General features: G+C 33.6%; 1 long non-coding RNA gene across 1 annotated transcript in view; it reads right to left on the bottom strand.

Moving 5' to 3' along the window:
* LOC128249390 (uncharacterized) overlaps positions 1 to 12,328 on the bottom strand; it is a 107,651-nt gene that overhangs the window by 83,842 nt on the left and 11,481 nt on the right. Inside the window, exon 2 of the long non-coding RNA XR_008265498.1 lies at positions 4,874 to 4,993. This is a non-coding gene — a long non-coding RNA (uncharacterized LOC128249390). The remainder of the gene's footprint in view (positions 1 to 4,873; positions 4,994 to 12,328) is intronic.

Here is a 12,328-nt window from a genome sequence, read left to right on the forward strand (position 1 = left end):
GTATGGTACACCGTACACCTATTCAGGCAAAGTCGATTTGATGGAGAGAGTGAGCTAATGTACAGCACATACGTTTTATCACTGTAAACAAAATCATTTGTGCAGATTTCTCAGACTACGGAAGACCGCAGAGACCACCATTATGAGTAGAATACGAAAACATCAGCTACTCCATATATATATATATATATATATATATATATATATATAGAAACCTTTGTGTTTTCAATGAATTTTCAACAGCAAAAACTAAAAACCTATTTACGACCACAACCTGACAGTAAATAAGACATTAAAATAATACCAAATAAAAAAAGAAAACAAGGAATAGTTCTCTACTTCTTGAACTTTTATAGAATTATCTCACACACATAAATAAAATCTCTGGATTTACTTACAATTTGAATAGGCCTTGACCCGAGTGAAGCATGTCACAGTCAATCAAAATCATATGTATGCATATATACATACACAAGGAATACACGATGTATGCCTATATACGCATACACAAACATATATGCATAAATATATACTCATAAATAAGCATATGTTTTATATTTACACATATTTATAAATACGCATGAACGCACTCATAAATAAATATATATATATATATATATATATATATATATATATACATACACCCAGTCAGTCGCACACATGCTGATATTCGACGAATTCAATTTTTTATTTAAAAAAATGGCACTTGTGCAATATTTTGATATTTAACTCTCTTTGACCTGGATTTATAAACAAATTCAAATATCATTCATATATATATAATACAACTACTTTTAGATATGTATTCTGAAGACACGAGAGTATCTTCAGTGTATATACTTTTTTATTGAAACCAAGATATATTCCCTATTTTCCTGTGAATTCCTTGCAATTTGCTTGAAACAGAAACGTCCCCAAACTCATCAATATTTCTAATCTTTCATAGTCCCATCTAGATGAAGTGATGTTGGTGTATGTTGCTTCTCATATTTGTAGGTAGGGTTAATGTGATTTGCGCAGAGGTAACTAACAGAATTTCAATACTTGACCTTTTAGATTTATTCGTCATCCGTTTTTAATTCCCTGAGGAAGGTACAAGGAACTCTTACGAAAATTTGAAAACCTGTGTTACAATAAGACAAAGCTAGAACACTATTTTACTTTCAATACTACATGATATATATAACCACACACACATATATATATACACACACACACATATATATATATACACACACACACATATATATATACGCACACACACATATATATATACGCACAAAACTTACTCTAACAAATTTAATGTTTTATATATATATATATATATATATATATACATATTACAGTTTTAATACTTTAGCAACTTAACTCCGTTTTCGCTAATTCAATTGCTCAATAGAAGAGCCATTAAATTTTCGAAAACAAGGCTTCCTTGCTAAAGCATATATCTGTACAACATCACTATATTCGCTCTACGGTTTTCTTAAATCCCTATTGAGTCCATTTTGGATTTCTGGTCTCCATGATCCAACAATTTATATATATATATATCATTATATAGGAGCACGTTTAACACAAGTAAACATTTATACCCTGTGTAAATACAGTAATCGTTTCAATATTAAACCAGAACTTATAAACGCTTAATGGTTGTGTGCGTGAATTAAAAGATCTGCATATCTAGTGTTTATGTACCTGTTTCTATGAAAACATATTTATACATACCTGACTGTGTATATCTACGTGTAAATGTTTTTTTCTATTACGTATGTATGCGACGGTGTTATATATATGTGTGTGTAAATATATATATATATATATATATATATATATATATATATATATATATATATATATATATATATATATACACACACACACATCTGTGTGTACACGCGCGTGTAAGTATCTGTGACAGGAGAAATTGAGTGGATTTTGCATATCAAATATAATTATGTATGATCCGATGTATTAAACTGATATGATATTAAATTACAATGATGGTTTATTAATAGAGTGTTCTGCGTATCACTATAGAAGTGTGTATATAATATATATATATATACATATATATATATAATATGGCTGAAGAGGAAATATGCGATGTGTTCGTTCTAGGTACTAAATACAAATATGGTGGATTATTGTAATCTAATGAGTTGGGAAACTTAGTTAAGATTTCCCGGCAAAACACCTTTACTTTAACTTTAAGATCTAAAACCCAAAGCACGTTAGATAACTTTATGAAGATCAGAAGTAAATTTATATATTATATACTATAAATCACCAGTGTGGGTTAATTAAAAATTAGTCTATTCACGTTCCTTCATTATTCCTAATGAGCGAGAAAATATGATGGAGTCTTATGACGAACAGTTTCATAGCTCTTTAATCACTGGACAGATAAGATGCCCGCCCTCCTCCCTTCCTTTCTAAGGTGACGGTCAACTGTCCATGATATTTTGAAGCCCTAAGGATCGAACTGGCGGAATCGTTAGGACGCCGAACAAAAATGCTTAACGTAATTTCTTCCGGCTTTACGTTCGGAGTTCAAAATCCGCCGAGTTCGACTAAGGTTTTCATCCCTTCTGGATCGATAAAATATGTACCTGTTGAAGGCAGAGGTTAATGTATTCGAATAGCCCCTTGTTTCAGGCCTTGTACTTTTTGTAGAAAGGATTATTATTATTATCATGGCGGCGGACTGTCGACAGCAGAATTGTGAGTTGACGATTAAAATGCTTTTCTGTGTTAAGCTTCATCGCATTATTTCTTTTAATCACTCCGAATTGACTGTCTTTCATCTTATCTGATCCTGTGCCTATGTATCAGCGTTTGTGCAGGTTCACATATGTTTATATCTTTAAAAATATATATCTATTATATAGATTTATATAATGTAAATATATACACACAGACACACATTGTATATATATATATATAATGGAATAACAGCAATTGCTACGAAAATTTTACGCCATTGTTAATCCGAGTTCACGTTACCGCATTTTGATACAACACAATTACAGGTTTATATTGTTATCTGGTCAAAATGAGGCTTATAGGTACAGAGATTCTAAAACTTTATAATTTAACATTTAGAATACACAACAATTAACAAGGTATTTATATATAAAGGCTAAAAATGAAATGGATAGATTTCTAAAATCACAATGAGTTATATGACCTGGAAACAGGGCGAAAGTGGGAGTAGATAATAAAATGAAAAGATAAAAGAAAGAATGCATGATATATATAAATATGAAGGGAGGAGGTGTAGTAAGAATTAGATATTTCACGTGTAGCTATGATATCAATAGGCAGACTAGATCTATGGAGAAGAGTTGTGTTTAATAGAGGCGAGCGCAAATGCGAATAAGTTAGTATAATGTAATTTATTATTTAAGCATTTGAATGTAGAGGTGAAATACAAACAGAAAAGAAGCAAAAAGTAGAAAAAAAGATGCATTTATATGGAGAAGTATGAAGCACTTGTGAAGAAGGATGGTTTTATTTCACATTTGTCTTTGTCATTATAGGAAAAAAAAGAACTCGATTTCGTCAACCGAATCGTTGTGCAGATTTTCACTAGTTCCTATTACTGTAGTCTCTTTTTTTTTATTTAAGCACTGGTCATTGGATGGTTTAGTTGAACCGATCAACCCCAGTAATAATTTTTAAGTTTGGCCTCTTTACTCAGCTACCAACTGAGGGAACGTAAACAAACCAACATTGGTGTCAAACAATGTGAGGACAAATGGAAAGTAGCACACATGCACATACGTGTATATATATATATATATATATATATATATATATATATTCGACGGGCTTCCACACAGTTTCCGTCTACCAAATTTACAAAAAGTATTAGTCGGTCCGGAATTATATGAGAAGACACCAAAAATGCTACGCAGTGAGACTGAACCAGAAACCAAATGGTTGAGAAGCCAGTATGCCTGAAGATTCGTCAATATTGCATACCTGCGATATTCAGTGTGAAACCGGTAGTAACATTTTCAACAGTTATATTACACAACAAAAAATATATTGCTCAACGATATATAAATATATAACCACTTTATTACTGATGCTGAGTATACTTTTTTCCGATTGAAAGAGAACTAACTCATCTCATATAGATTTCATATTCAAGTCTCGTCAATTCTTTTTCTTTTTTCACTTTCAAATGACAGTCTAACTTCTGATTCCTGCAAAGTCGAATACATCCTCTCATTCCCTCCTTTCTTTCTTTCTCTCCTTCATTCATAAATAATTATTTTCCTAAGATATTTCACGGGTGTTTAAGAACTATAAGAAAACTGACTTTTTTCATAATAAGAAATGAACGCCACGAAATCGGCCATATTACCATTTCTAGGTAGTTTTCATCTTTGACACCCTCTATATACTATACGTCATCCTAGATTCAGACTTTAAAAAGACAGTGGGGGGGGGCATTCTTAGATTTAGAAAACAACTGATATTTAAAGCATTTAAAATTTGTCATTTGCACCATCCTTATATGGAAATTTATAAACGTTTCACTAGACTTTGCCGCCGGTAGGCACGAGGTGCGAGCATGTATATGTATACTTCGCTAAGCATTACGAGACTAATAACTTAGTAGACCTCAGTATATGTATGCTTCGGAACGAAGTGTAAGCGGTAATAAGAAAATTGAGATGGCAAAAATAAATTATTATCTAATGAACTATCTATATATCCTGTAAGCAATCCTGTAAAAAATTTTATAGGTTTAAAAGGTTATAAGCGACCACCCTGTAATGACTAAAGAAAATAGTCTAATATACATATATTAGACTCCATCAACAACTTCAACCCATAAATAATCAAGAAATTTGCAACTCACATGTGTAGACGAGACCTCACAAGTTTCTATCTGACAAGGATAGATCTGATTCGGGTTGCCTCCTATTACATCGATTCATTAGTAAGAAATTTCTTGAATACTTGCAAACAATAACAGAACCTGAAAGGAAAGAAATTGTTTTATTCAATCCCAAATTTAACGTAAATGCAACGCCACAAACATCCAGAAACTCATTTAAATCTCGTTTGCCATGTACACCACAACCTTTCAACAACAATGTGTTAGAAGACAACATTTCCCAGATTTCATATTTCGATCTAAGCCATACACGTAGTTAAATCCTTACCTGATAAGTCAACATGTAATTGAAGAAATCATTTAATTTACTCAAAAAGTAATGCCTTTCTTGGGTGGGTATAAATAGAACAACCATAACACTTTCAGACGTTATAAAGAGAAAATGTGCAAGATTCGCCATGAATACTTTTAAGAGCCGATGCAACCAACTAACACATTCAGACTGTGGTACTGAGAGAACACCTATCGCTCTATCACAGTTGGTATGAAAACTAAGAGACAAAGGAATCAAATGTGTCTCAATAAAATGGTTGACAGGAATCTCACTTACAGACCGGAATATGAAGTACAGAATTCATTTGAAACCAAATTATGCATGCGTCTATAATAAAATGTATACATTTAAATACTAACTCAATGTTTTGACAAGTATTAATTTATAATATACCCAACTCTAGTTCAAGAGGAACATAGGTTTTGAATTTGGCAATGGTCAGTACTTTTGTGTAACGTTTAACACTTCAGGATGTATGGTTTTCTTTTTGTCAATTCGTTTATAAAATATTCTTACACCCAACTTCTGTCAAAGGGTTGATAAATGATTTACATGTGTATATTGTGCGAAAAAACAGAGACAGAAGAATTTGTCTATCAAATTTGAATGAAATGTAAATGCTGAGGCATCAGAACTGTATGCCTGTTGAAAAAAGGGTCTATCCTATATACTAAAGACTCCAGAAATGTGATGCAGTGTAATATCAATGACTGAAATAAGGTATATCGTCTGCGAATACAATTTCCTGTTTTACCACGAAGGCTTTGAAATAATTTAACTAATTTATATTCAAGCCGCGTTCTGTGTGAATATACGATGAACGTACGGTATGCAAATTAGCGTAGGCATTACAGCTAAGCTAAATAGCGACTCAATAAGTTCTCTTCATCAGTAGAAAAATTAGAAGGCATTTCTTTTTATGAAAAATAATCTCAACAAATGACTAAATATGCCAGGAAAATATTTTCTGCTCTGTGTAAAATCTATTTACTTTTGTTCAGAATTTCATAGCCCAGGCTTTAAGAGCAGTAGTTTACTTTAAATATATACAATATGTAAATATATACACAGATAAGAGAATAGATGAATATACTTATACATGTGCATATAAATATATATATGCATAAACATGTATATATGCATATATATATGTATATACGTGCGTGTATATATAGACACACATGCATATATATATATAAACATAATTACATAGATGTGTATACGCGTTTGTGTGTAACCATAGTCCTTCGCTCGCACCTACTGAAGTAATCGCTGACGAGTCCTGTGTTCACAGAGCTGAATTATACATGTGTTTGTGTGTGGAGCCACATCTCTGAATGTAACAGAATATTGCACACGGTGTTATGTCATTTTAATGGTCGTCATGTCCCACAAGTACCATTGGTTTTAGAAGCACTAATAACGCTGATTCAAATATTATTTCAAATTTAAGTTAACGAGCCAGAGAAATATCATTCGTTTGTGACTGACTCGTTCATCGGGAAAAGGTTTCTCTCGAGAAACATTGCTCAAGATGTTTGCTATCTCTTCTGCTAACAAACAAAAACTACACGCTACATTAGACACGTTACAACATTTTGTTGGATTTTTTAACTCACCGATTACGTCACCGTTTTCCAGTAATGCAGCTGATAATTTAGTTTTGTGGTGTTGTGTTCATAAGTGAATTCAACGCGCTACGTTTCCTGATGAAACATTTACGCCATCGTAAGCCAGTAAGATAAATATGACGTGGTTGTTGAAGGTACTATTTCTAGTAACCAAATTTTCCTCAAAACTTACTGTACTTTTTAAAACAAAGAGCGTATTAGGTAATATACATCTAGATATACTGTGTCTAAAGTAACAGAGGTGTTAGTCACAGCTGAAACACTTTTGTTAAGGTAAAATAACAACAACGTAACAAATATCGACATCACGCCAATTTTTCAGTTCTGTCACTGCTTACGACTGCATGCAGAAATGACGTCATATTGCTTCCTACATTTTTATAGCTAAATTGACTTGATAATTTAAGAGTTCATGTGTGTGTGTTTGTTTTGTGTGTGTATGTTTGTTGTGTGTGCGTGTGTGTCTGCACGCGCAGCAAATCACATAAACGTGGCAGTTTATAGTTTATCAACGTGATATCATGTAAAACCATACAATTCCGCCAAGTTATCCAAAGGCGAAACGTCAATATGGACGCTCTATCTGCTAACAAAATAGTAAATAGCAACCAATTTTTTCACAAATACATGCTCTGGTCTTTAATATGGAATGGATACGCTGGATAACGGCGTCCAAGAAATATTCTTAAAATGACGGAACAGTCACGGATGTAATGTTTTTGATTATAGACCATGGAGGAACTCAACAGTCCTGCCATCTGCTAGAAATAGCAACCAAATTACCCACAAATTACAGGTCCTTGCTTCAAAGGACGCATTGGATAATGCAATCTTAGACATTCCTAAAATGACGTGATGGTCAATAATAGAATGCGTTTGATCATAAGTCTGCCGAACTAGAGCTAACCTGAGGCTGACAAACGGTCACACCCCAGAAGGAATCATCCTTCTTACTAGAGTAAGACCTCAACGTAGCATTGAAACTGCAAAAAACTAGACACCAGTCTCAGCTGAATCAACGAACATTTCTTCAAAGCGATGTGGACTAAACAATTTTATCTAGTAAATTCTTGTCCGTTGGCTGAGTGTTTCACCGGTGATACAAAACTAACTGATAACTTCAACAGTTATCCTGAAATTTTACTAATAGCTCCTTATTTACATTTGACGGATATTTGCCCTCATCTTGTTTGTTGTTTACACAACGTTCGGCTGATATACCCTCCAGCCTTCATCAGGTGTCTTGGGGAAATTTCGAACCTGGGTTCTCATTCCTAAGGTATTTTTCGATGTTGTTGTTATTATTATTATTATTATTCAGGTCACTACCTGGAATCGATTGGAATCTTGTGGTTAGTAGCCCGCGCTCTTAACTACTACGCCATATGTCCGTGGAATGAGAACCCAGGTTCGAAATTTCCCCCAAGACACCTGATGAAGGCCGAAGGGTATATCAGCCGAAACGTTGTGTTGACAACAAACAAGATGAGGACAAATATCCGTCAAATGTAAACAATGTACATAATTCCTCATCTCTTAAATATAGAACTGTAATAGTTCCTTGTCCGCCACTCGTTTTATATTATAGGACTATCTCAGATATTCGTCAAAACTTGTGAAATTATGGATTTAGAGTTAGAAGATAGCGTTCTCTAATCAAGTAAAATGGAGAATTGCTATTAATGACATGGAATTTTCCCTACAAAAATAAGATATAGCAAACAAACAAGAAACTCATTTCAAAAATAAATATGTATAATTTGGGAAAAAAACAATAAAATAAGAAAATAAACAAAAACAGCTTCATCGTGTTCTAACTGAAAGGTTTGTATGAGAAACGTAAGACATATTGGAAACTGTTGTTTGATCGGTGGTTTAGTTCCCAGCCACTGTATGAGAGTGAGATCAACCTGATTAATTTACGGTGATCTACATCCACCTAGTTGTACATAGGTACCCTTGCCGGATTGAATTATTCGTCGATTCTAATAGCAACAAAATTGTAAATTTGTAGGAACTCTTTCCCTTTGGTTTGGGTTTTTTTTTGTTGTTGTTATCTTGCTGAATGATTTGTTTATGTGTCTAACTATTACATCTAACATTAGCATGTAGTTGGGTTGTGCTGTTCAGTTTTACTGTTATGTTGAATGTTGTGTGTGCTGTGTTTATTTCTTGCATATAACAAGCTTGCTACGTTTGCCTCTGCATTGGTTACTGTGTATAAATATTGTTTCACCTTCCAGTACAATAGATGAGTTTGGCTGAGGATAATAATCGTTATGTTTCACAATTTCATTTAAAGGTTATACACGAGTGCTTTAACTGGCACGTTTAGATGCTAAGTTGAATGTTTCATGTGTGGACCAACTGTTATTTATACAGTTACAATTATTTATCTATTGCGTTTGACAGTTATAGTCAAAGGGTGCGTTTTAACCCTTTGAACCCGCGAGAACACTTTAGCGGACGCGATTTCGTTTGACTATACTCCTGGAAAACACAAAAGCGAGAAGCGCTCCATGTTTCTGCCAGTTAGCGAGCCGTTAACATAAAAACGTGTGACTTTCCGCTTTAGCGTTCAAAGGATTTGTTACGTTTGTCAGCAGTGCACAATTGTTGCGCACAATTGTTGCGTTTAACTGTTGCACACGACTGTCGTGCTGGACAACTGCACGCAGTTGTTGTATTATTGTTGCGCATAATTGTTGTATTTAGCTGTTGAGTTTAACTATAAAAATAACTGTTACGTATAAGTTTTTCCCTTCTATAAAAATCAGTAAGCACTAATCACATATTAGTGAATAAGTCGGATCGTAAAAACTCAAGTAACGCAGCCAGCTGTTTAATAACAGACAATTCGTTAAAGAAGTAGGCTGTGACGATATAAAACCGTAGAGCAAGAGTTCTTTCGTTCCAGTTGATTTAAAACATTAATATTACAGGGAAATGAGTTTCACGACTTAATCAACTACTTCTGAAAGTGTATGAGAAATAGCTGAGTGCATATGGACTCAGATATAGGTTTAGCCGACCAGATGGCCGTCAGTTTTTGGGGGGTTTTTTAATCTTTTTAATATTTATGTTATAAAGCCCAGAAGGAGGAGAGGTAAGGAGTGCCTATGATTTGATATCAGAAAGGAAAGAAACAAAAACAAAGTATTTTGTCTGACATTTATTAATTCTTCCATGTGCGTATGTGCGTGTGTATTTATTCTGTCAAAATTTGAGTCTGCTAAGAGTTTCTCCCCGAGAGCTAGATTGTTCCACTATATAAAATGTATTCAATCAGTAACTCAGACTACGATATACATTTAAAGAATGAGAAAATGGAGAGATAAAATTATTTATTAATTATAAAATATGACATCTGACAGCTGTTTCGATTCAAAAATCTTTAGATAATTAATTTATAAAATTAAAATCATTATAAGATGAATATCTTCAGAGTTACTAAGGATATACCGATTAGAAATACATGCCGAGGTAACAGCTAAGAAAACTGAGTACAAAAACCACCAACCATCAGCAGATTTAAAAGATATTTCGTACAAAATCAATTGCAAATTATTCCTATTTATTTAACCGAGTGATGAAGAACGAGCATTAGACTCCTTAGCATATCGATTCTCCGACCCGGTTTCGATTCAAGATTGAAGGCATTTCATCTCACTTCTATTGTTCATGTTTCTTGTGATAAGTATGAATGCTACATTTCTATCGCTGTATTCTTTCTCTCCCTTCTGTGCACTGAACGATGCTACGATAAACAGAGGTGTGATGGTAAACTAACGAGAATGGTTTTCTAATTACATTTCAAATACAAACAGATCGCTTCGACTAATGTCACTAGTTTTTAGCCGCTTTCTTAAAACCATTTACTCATTTTTCAGTCTAGAACAATCATTATCCACGCTGTCAACATATGCACCATTATGCAAATTAGGGCGGTTGTACTTCTGTTCGATGTTTGTGAGTATTACAAATAAAAAAAATAATAAATTACAACTTTATAGTCAGGAAGATAATTAACCGATGTCAAGTGATGTAATTAAAAACACTAAAAATATTTCAGGTCTTTACGGACAGAGAAAAATGACGAGACTTAAAATGAACTTACTAAAAACAGTTGTAAATTTACCTTCAAACTCTCCCTCACACACAAATTTATATATATATATATATATATATATATATATATCAGATCCTTTTTCAGATGTCATCATCCCACTATTCTTCTTCATACGGTCATACCTAGAATACTGTCTCCCCATACCAAACAAAACATTGAACCCCAGAAAAGCAACTACAAAAAAAAATGACATGTCTTGATTGTTGGAACTGAAATTAAAACATTGAAAGTGGGTGCTATATCATTTGTACAATGTGAAGTATATACCACAAACGTTGACCAAAAGACCTTAAGATCATGTTTACAATTCATCCTAGCCTGAAACTCCGTGCCACGTGACCCGACACAAATCAAACTCACGACACAATCACAGGCTTGTGATAAAAAGTAACTCATATGGTATGCCGTGAGCTTGATTCTATAGGAGAAATATTATAGTAATACTGTTTCAATTTTTTTTGCACAAGGCCAGCAATTACGAAGGAAGTATTACGTCAATTGAATCAACCCAGTGTACTTATTTAATCGACCTTGAAAGGGACGAAAGGCAAAGTCGACCTCGGCGGAATTTGAACTCAAAACGTAAAGACGGACGAAATGCCAGTTCGCCGCCTTGTGATACTATTTAACATTATCCCAAAACAAATGAAAGAATAAAACAGATCCCGTAACCTTCAAACGATACGTAGATAAATTTTTTTAACGAATACCAGTCAAACCAGCTATTCCTCCATAAATCTCAGTCAACAACAACAATTTCACTCGTGAATGAGCTATGATACCACAAAACATGACTTAAAAATTAAAAGATTCTATCAGCTTGTTCTGTTATGCTGGATTTAGCCTGCGCCAACTTTGACAGAAATTTAAGTTTATATATATATATATATATATATATATATATATATATATATAACAGGAGATTACAAAACATTTTTACTGTTATTTATTCACCATTACACGTATTTCATTTGCTAATAGGAGTTATAAAATTGTACATATAGGAATATAGGAGGAAACATGTAAGATACTTCCTATTAAAAGTGTTTCAGACAGAATCAGATGTATGCTTCAAGAGGACACAGCTGGGATTATAACCCTATCTACATACTAAGACAAACACACAAACTTTTTGTTACAAATGATGAAATATTACTCCTAATAGGATATAGCCTTGGCAGGGCTGATGCTTCGCTTTGATACTTCGCTGTTTTTCGCAACGTGCGGTTGATCAGACAACGAGATGAACCTTGATATTAAACGATCAACCGAAAGTAACAGAAAGTTCCGAATAGCCACTGCGTCTATCCTCAACGGTCCTAGTGTGTGTGTGTGTGTGTGAGAGAGAGAGAGAGAGAGAGAAAGAGAGAGAAAGAGAGAGA

This window comes from Octopus bimaculoides, chromosome 14, assembly GCF_001194135.2.
Source record: "Octopus bimaculoides isolate UCB-OBI-ISO-001 chromosome 14, ASM119413v2, whole genome shotgun sequence".
Taxonomy (NCBI): Eukaryota; Metazoa; Mollusca; class Cephalopoda; order Octopoda; family Octopodidae; genus Octopus; species Octopus bimaculoides.